Below are 9,067 nucleotides of genomic sequence, written 5' to 3'. Positions count from 1 at the left end.
TTAGAGGGCAGCATCCCCACTGGCCTGGCGTTAGGCTCTGTTGAATGTACTGAGCTCGTTCCTGCTGGTCTGCTGCAAGCTGCTTCGGGTGGTGGTCTGGCACCTGGTTACCAGCTGATTTCTCCTGACTTGGGGATCCCTTCGCTCTTTTCCAACCTCCAGGTGTTGTGCTGTGCTTTAGTTTGATCTTTATGTTGCATGAATTGTTGTCATTATGTTCATCCGCTCTTCTTATCAGGCTTTGGTGGATGGAATGGCCAGCCAGCTGAAGTCGCAGGGAGCTTCCATCCCGGAAGTGGCTTCATCTCTTGAGCGTTGGAATCCGGCGTTGCTTCGGGGTCGTGTATCCGAGTTGGAGGCAACTAATGCTGGTTGGTGTCCTTTCTTCTTCTTCTTGTCCGTGGATTGTTTTACCTTCTGACCTCATTTTGTTTGAATACCTCTCGATAGGGATGACTCGACAGATCACAGTTCTTGAAGAAAGACATTCCCAGGATCAAGCTGAAATGGCTCGACGGTGCGCTGACTTCGAGGAGAAGTATTCTCAGAGTCAGATTGAATTGAGTCAGGTCTCCGCGGCTTTGGATGATGCCAACGCTCTGAGTTCTTCTCTTCATGCTCAGCTTGATTCTGAAAAGGTAACTTACGAAACCGTGCTTCACCTTATCATGCTCATGGATTCTGAATGAGTTGATTTTTGCTTGTAGGAAGAAAAACGCATCCTTGCTGCTTCTCGCGACAACCTGGACAGATTGTACCGAGATTCCAGCAATTCGTTAACCATCTTGGAGAGGAGCCACCGTTTTACGATGGAAGAGCTGGACAATCAGCGTCGTCAGCTGCAAGAATCCTCGGACGAAGTGACCCGCCTTACACAGTTGCTATCAACAAAGGATGCCACCATCAAAGGACTCCGAGCTTCTAAGAAATCCATTGCTCAGGAGTTAGAAACTGCTCAGCAGGCTACTAGAGTTGCCGAAGAAACCGCTGTCACTTTCAAAGCTCAGCGTGATAAAGCCCTGGACAAGGCTATTCGGGCAGGACGAATCTTGATGAGAAGACCTGGCGTGGTTGTCCCTGAAGACATAAGAGCCGATGTGAATGCTGCCCCCGATTCTTCGAATCGCCCTTCTTCGTCGGTCGTTCCTAAGAAAGACATTGGAAAATAAAGAAACATTTCGCGTGTTATTAGCGCGCGGTTAGCATGATCAAGTACTCGTTAGAGGTTATTGGCTTATCATTCGAATGACATCATCACTCTCTTATTGTATCCGAATTGCAAATTTGTGGTAACGCTGCATGATGATTATGAAGTTTGTTTGTGGGATATGGAAGTCATCCCCTGAATTGCATAAGCGCGAGTAAGCTGCACCGGCTTGAGCCGTCAATGACTTTAGCTGATAACTCCGTTAGTAGGGCATAGTGGTCACCCTAGGTTAGGTAAGCGTGAGCATGTTGCGCCGCCTTAAGTCGTTGCCGACTTAAGTCGATTGCTCCGTTTGCAGGGCATAGTGGTCACCCCGAGTTAAGTAAGCGTGAGCATGTTGCACCGCCTTAAGTCGTTGCCGACTTAAGTCGATTGCTCCGTTTGTAGGGCATAGTGGTCACCCTGAGTTAAGTAAGCGTGAGCATGTTGCACCGCCTTAAGTCGTTGCCGACTTAAGTCGATTGCTCCGTTTGTAGGGCATAGTGGTCACCCCGAGTTAAGTAAGCGTGAGCATGTTGCACCTCCTTAAGTCGTTGCCGACTTAAGTCGATTGCTCCTTTTGTAGGGCATAGTGGTCACCCCGAGTTAAGTAAGCGTGAGCATGTTGCACCGCCTTAAGTCGTTGCCGACTTAAGTCGATTGCTCCGTTTGTAGAGCATAGTGGTCACCCCGAGTTAAGTAAGCGTGAGCATGTTGCACCGCCTTAAGTCGTTGCCGACTTAAGTCGATTGCTCCGTTTGTAGGGCATAGTGGTCACCCCGAGTTAGTAAGAATGCAAGTCAATCATAAACGAGCCAAGTATCTTTGAAATCTCTCTTTATTGATGACGTATTTCCATTATTACAGAATACATGGTCGCCCCGGCTTGTTTTGAAATACAGCTAGGGGTAAAACTTTCGGAGGTGCTCTATGTTCCAGGAGTTCCCAACTTCTGTGCCATCCATCTGGGTGAGGCGATACGATCCGGGCCGAGTGACCTCTGCTACTATGAATGGCCCTTCCCATAAGGGTGATAACTTGTGCTGTCCCTCCCCCGTTAGAATTCGGCGGAGGACGAGGTCTCCTATCGAAAAGAAACGTTGCCGCACAGCTTTGTCGTGGTAGCGCCTTAGGGTCTGCTGGTATCGTGCTGATTGGATTACTGCATTCAGTCGTTCTTCCTCAAGTACATCAATATCCTCCAGCCTGGTGGCTTCGGCTTCTGCTATGCTTTCGAAGATCAATCTTGGCGCCCCAAACTTGAGATCAGCAGGTAGTACTGCCTCCGACCCATAGACCATGAAGAAAGGAGTGTTTCCATGCAGGGCCCGGCTAGGTTGGGTTCTCAAGCTCCAAACAACATAAGGCAATTCTCTTATCCATTTTCCTGCGAATTTTTCGTTCTTATCAAAGACCCTTTTCCTGAGTGCCTCCAATATCATTCCGTTGGCTCGCTCAACCTGCCCGTTGGCTCTCGGATGGGCTACAGATGCGTACTTAATCTGAATGCTCTTTTGCTCGCAGAAGTCAAAGAATTCTGAACTGGTGAAGTTGGATCCCAAGTCAGTGATGATACTGTTTGGTATCCCGAATCTGAATATTATGCTTTGTATGAATTCCACGGCTTTAGCGGAGGTTAAAGAGGCAATGGGCTGGAACTCTATCCATTTAGTGAATTTGTCAATTGCCACCAATACATGGGTGTATCCTCCTTGAGCTTTCTTGAAAGGTCCAATCATATCCAATCCCCAGCATGCGAAAGGCCAAGTTACTGGTATGGTCTGTAGCTGCTGTGCTGGCATGTGCTGTTGCTTTGACAGGTATTGGCAAGCTTCGCATCTCTGAACTAACTCGGCTGCATCATTCTTCGCCGTCGGCCAATAGAATCCTGACCTGAAAACCTTCCCGACTAGTGTTCTGGATGCCGCATGTACTCCACACTGCCCTGCATGGACTTCCTCCAGAAGTTGCTTCCCGGTGGACGGGAGAACGCACTTCATGAGGACGCCTGACGCGCCCCTCCTGTATAATACCTCCCCAATGAGTGTATAGTGAGCTGATTGTCTGGCAATGCGCTCTGCCGAGTTCTTGTCATCTGGTTCTTCTTCATTCTTTATATACTTAATAATCGGTTGCCTCCAGTCATCAGAGTCTGACTCGGGTTGATCTATGATGTTGCACTCTTCTATTTGATCCGTCGAGATGCTCGGCTGGAGAATTTCTTGCACGAAGACCCCGGGCGGGACCTGAGTCCGACCGGATCCGAGCTTGGACAGTACATCGGCCGCCGTGTTCCGATCTCTTTCTATATGATGAAACTCCAGACCCTCGAATTTATCTTCTAGCTTTCGGACGACGGCGCAGTATTTTCCCATTGAATCACTTGAACAATCCCATTCCTTGTTTATCTGACTGATGACTACCAGAGAATCTCCATACACCATCAGTCTCTTGACGCCCAATGATATGGCGATGTTTAATCCGTGTATCAAAGCTTCATACTCGGCTGCGTTGTTAGAGGCCGGGAATAGCAACTGGAGAGCATACTTGAGGTGCTCGCCTCCAGGTGCAGTGAAGAGAATCCCTGCTCCTGCTCCCTGCAGCTTCAGCGAGCCATCAAAATACATTCGCCATACTTCTGCCGTTTCTGGATTGTCTGGAACTTGCTGTTCTGTCCACTCTGATACGAAATCAACCAGTGCTTGAGTCTTGATGGCAGTGCGAGGTCGGAACTCGATATCATGGGATCCCAACTCGCAAGCCCACTTGGCTATTCGGCCAATGGCTTCCTTGTTGTGAAGAATGTCCCCTATTGGAAAACCAGTAACTACTATGACTTTGTGATCGTCAAAGTAGTGGCGCAGCTTGCGGGCAGTTAGAAGTACTGCATATAATAGCTTCTGAACTTGAGGATACTTTTTCTTCGATGGGCCTAGAACCTCACTGATGAAATAAACAGGATGTTGTACCGGATAGGCATGCCCTTCTTCCACTCGTTCGACTACCAACGCAGTGCTTACCACGTGAGTCGTGCAAGAGATATATAGCAGCAAATCTTCAGCCGGTTGAGTCGGCGTAGCTCGCCGGGGCGGTTTCAATACTGGTGGTGTTGTTAGGAATTTCTTCAGTGCGTCTAGAGCTTCCTGTGCTTCTGAAGTCCATTGAAACTTATCCACCTTCTTGAGTAGTTTGTAAAATGGCAGTCCTTTTTCTCCCAGCCTGGATATAAATCTGCTCAGGGCTGCCATACATCCAGTGAGTCGCTGAACCTTCTTTTGCGACCGAGGAGCTTCCATCTTCATGATAGCTTCAATCTTATCTGGATTAGCTTCAATTCCCCGGTGGCTGACAATAAATCCGAGCAACTTTCCTGCTGGTACCCCGAAAACACATTTTTCAGGATTGAGCTTCCATCTATATCTTCTCAGGCAGTTGAAAACCAGCTGTAAGTCTTCGATGAAGTTTTCCGGATTCTCCGTTTTGATCACCACGTCGTCTACGTAAGCCTCCACACGCTTGCCCCAGTGATCGGCTAAGCATGTTTGAATGACTCTCTGATAAGTCGCTCCAGCGTTTTTGAGGCCGAACGACATGGAGGTATAACAGAAAGCACCAAACGGGGTGATGAACGCCGTTTTTTCCTCGTCTTCTTTTGCCAAACTAATCTGATGATACCCGGAATAGTAATCTAAAAAAGACAGCACAGAACACCCAGCGGTGGAATCCACCACCTGATCTATCCTCGGGAGCCCGAAGGGATCCTTCGGACAGTGTTTGTTGAGATCAGTATAGTCGACGCACATGCGCCAATCCACTTTATTCTTTTTGAGTACAAGAACAGGGTTGGCTAACCACTCGGGGTGTAATACTTCTCTAATAAATCCAGCCGCGACCAAGCGAGCTAACTCGGCACGAATGGCCTCTCTCTTGTCTGGCGTGAAACGACGCAGCTTTTGCCGGATCGGCCTCGCCTAAGGATAGACTTTCAATTTGTGCTCAGCCAACTCCCTCGGGACTCCCGGCATATCTGCAGGTTGCCATGCGAATACGTCTCGGTTATCTTGCAGGAACTGGACGAGCGCGCTTTCCTATTTGTCATTCAAACTGGAGCTGATGATGGCCGTCTTGCGCTCATCAGCAAACCCCAGGTTGATTCGCTTGGTTTCTTCAGTCGGCCGCATAGAGGTCGCGGCCTGAGCTTCGTTTGCCGGTACGGCGAGGTCTTCCTCAGGCTTAGAGTTCGCCGGCGTAGAAGGAACCGTCGACGGCTTGGTGGTGAGGGCTGCTTGGATGGCCACTCGGAAACATTCTGCGGCGCCTTGGAAGTCGGCGCGCACAGTTATGATTCCTTGCGGTCCTGGCATCTTCAGTATCATGTAGGTATAGTGCGGGATGGCCATGAATTTGGCTAGCCCTGGCCTTCCGATGATGGCGTTGTACCCGCAGTCGAAGTTCGCCACCTCGAACCTCAGGAACTCGGTTCTGTAGTTATCCGGAGTCCCGAAGGTGACCGGCATGTAGATGTGGCCCAGCGGGTATTCCCCTTCCGTCGGCACGATGCCAAAGAAAGGAGTGTCTGACTCGTGGAGCTCTTTGAGGTGAACTCCCAAGCCTTGGAGCGTACGGGGGAAGGTGACATTGATGCTGCTCCCCCCGTCCACTAGCACCTTCTTTACCCGGCTCTCTCGGATCACCGGATCGACGAGGAGCGGGTATTTGCCTGGATGGTCAAAGTTGAGCCATTGATCCTCCCGAGTGAAAGTGATTGGGTGCTCCGACCATCGGTATGGGGCGGGAGGGCCGGTGGTCGCCACCAGTATCTGGCGGTCGTTGAGCTTTTGTTGTCTTTTGTTCTCCTGCGACCCATGTCCGCCGAAGATGACGTTGACCTCCCTGTCAACGCGCGGGAAAGCTCCTCCTCCCCCTCCCTCCTCCGGCTGATGGGGCTGTCGTGGTTCACCTGGTCCTCCCCTCGGCGGAGGAGGTGGTAGGGGTTGGAAGGGTCGGCCATGCCCGACGGAGTGCTTGAAATCCCGGCAGTTGCGGAGAGTGTGGCGCATGTCCTTATGGTACGGGCACTGGGCGTCGAGGATGTCGTCCAGCGTGCACTCGCCTCCTCGAGGCCCTCCTCGGGCGCGAGAGGCGGGTGGTCCGGCAGCGTGTACCTCTTCACGAGGCCTCTTCTCCCAGCGTTTGTCGGATGGCTGGTTCGCGTCACGTCGTGGTGCTGCCGGTGCAGGCTTTGCTCCTCCGATGAGATCCTGGGCCCGCTCGTCGGCGGTGATGTAGAGGTCGGCTTCCCAGAACAGCTCCTCGGAGGTAGTCGGCGCCTTTTGTAGTATGGCTCGGACGAAAGCCGAGTCGTTAGATCCTCTGTAGAAGTCCTCGATCACGGCCGCCTCCGTGACCTCGGGGATGCGGTTTCTCATGGTCTGGAACCTTTTAAGGTATGACCGGAGAGTCTCATCCCCCCGGCGCTTGATGGATTTGAGGTCCCATGGTTGCGCTGGCTTGTCGGAGAGAGACTGGAAGTTGGCGGTGAAACGTCGACTGAAGTCTCCCCAGTCGTCGATGCAGTGTCGGGGTAGATGTCGTAGCCACTGCAGCGCATCTTGCCCAAGGACGATGGGCAGATACGTGGTCATGACGTCTTCGGATGCTCCGGCAGCCCGAGCAGCGGTGGTGTAGACGGCTAACCAACCCCCTGGATCCTGCTTAGGTTCATATTTGTCGACATTGGATACCTTGAAGTTGGGAGGCCATTGGATGGCCCTAAGGCGCGGAGTAAGGGCGGATACTCCGCATGTGTCCTCCTGTCGTCGGGGATGACGTCTGTCCCGGGGAGGGGAGTGGCGATGGTGGTTCCTCGACCGTCCCCGGGTGGTACCACCAGTTGAAGCTGTTGCCGACTCAGTTCGGGTGGCCTGGCTTTGAGTCGGGAAGCCATGATCTCGGTCATACTCCTCCCGACGGCGAATTTCGTTCTCATGCCGCCGTTCGCGCGAAGCATTGATAGAGCTTCGCGCGTCTCGGCGACTGTTGATGGCGTGTCGCAAATCGTTCGGCGGGTGAGCGAGCGGTAGAAGATGGTTGGCCGCCTGAGTGAACAGGCGTCGGTATCCTTCGGCGTCGGGAGTCCGAGGAAGACCGTCAGCTATCCGAGCTAGAACGCCTCCGACTTCGCTCGGCGTGTTCATAGCTCGGGCAAAGTCGGGGTTCAGGTTGCGCCCGAAGAGCGGATTCTCGCGTCGTTGCCTTGCATCTTGCTCGGCTTGCTCCTGAGTCCGCCGGCGATCATGTCGTCGGGAGTTCCTTCGTTCCCTGAAGACGCGTTCTTCCGGAGTTTCTCCTATCTCTGAGACCTCGTCTCGCGAGACAGGCTGCTCCGGATCCCGTTCTCCAGCTGCGTGATGTCGCCGAACGTTCCTGCGTCGGTTTCTTCGTCGGCGGGATTCTCGCTGAGGTGGTTCTTCTCCAGGCGCGGTCGGTTCATCGTCAGAGACGGCGGGCGACTCTGCTCTCCCGATGAAGAGGACGTCGGGGTAGAACGGTACTGCTGTCGCGGCGATTTTCTTTCCGTTCTCCTTTGAGGCCGGAGGAACGGGAAGAACGACTTGCCTCTCCCTGGTCTCCTTCTTTCTCACGACCCGTGTCCATTCTTTCGTCGGGGAAGTGGACAGCGGAGTCTTCCGGGTCAGCGAGCTTCTAGCTCCAGCCTCCCCGGAGACGATCTTTTTCCGAAGAGCCGGAGATAGCGTCTTTCCAGCATTTTCGGAGTTTGTTGGAGGAGACCTCTGTTCCGGCAGATCTGCGAGGCGGTGTAGAATTCCTTCTTCATCCGCTACGGACGAGATTGTCCCGAAGCAGAATACAGATCCGGGACGCACGGCGATCTTGCTGTGGAAGGTGACGGCCATTGAGCTAGCTTGGATCGTCGACACACCCCCTACCTGGCGCGCCAGCTGTCGGTGTTTTGGGTCCGACCGCACACCCGGGATTGCCCCTCAAGGTGTTTTTAGGAGTAGGACGGTGTCAACGACTGTAGCAAAATGGTTCGTGCCGATCGCACGAGGGACAATGGACAAGATTTGCAGGTTCGGGCCGCTTAGAAGTGCGTAACACCCTACGTCCTGGTGAGTATATGAGCGTGGTTACAAGAGGGTTCTCTGATAGAGGGCGCAGAGAGTTTTACGTGGGTGGCTATGTCAAACAGGGTCGATCGTTCTGAAGGGGTGCCCCCTAGGCCTTATATACTCGACCGTGGGGCAGTACACGTGGATATGATAACAACAAGTAGCTGAAAGGTAGTGAATCTCTTGAGTTTATCCCTACGTAACCCTCGCCGACTTATCCTCGCATGGCTCCATTGCATGGGGGCTTCAGCGCGGGAAAGTCGGGTCTCCGTTGCGATTTACTCGTTCGACGATGTGGGCCGTCCGGGCTTGCACCAATCTGGTCTCACGTCTTCTCTTCTTTGTTGGTTGTCTTTCCCCAGGCCCACGAAAGAATGACCTTACGAATTATTGGGCCCTCGGGCCTTTCGTGAGGCCTTTTACTTCTTTAGTGGACCCGGGGGATATCTATCCCCCACACCCACCATACCGATAGTATACACACTTGTCTGCTTCGTTCACAACAAAACCAGCAGATGTCAAAGTTCTATCGAACTTTTCATGCCATTGCTTAGGTGCTTGTTTTAGGCCATATAAAGATTTCAATAATTTACACACCATGCCTTCTTGACCGTTTGCTACAAACCCAACTGGCTGCTCCATGTAAATTTCCTCATCTAGCTCTCCATTTAGGAATGCTGTCTTAACATCCATTTGATGGACGAGTAGACCATGAGAGGCAGCCAAAGAAAGTAGCACACGAATTGTG

The sequence above is a fragment of the Zea mays genome, chromosome 5, assembly GCF_902167145.1.
Source record: "Zea mays cultivar B73 chromosome 5, Zm-B73-REFERENCE-NAM-5.0, whole genome shotgun sequence".
NCBI lineage: Eukaryota > Viridiplantae > Streptophyta > Magnoliopsida > Poales > Poaceae > Zea > Zea mays.
This window is presented reverse-complemented; position numbering follows the sequence as displayed.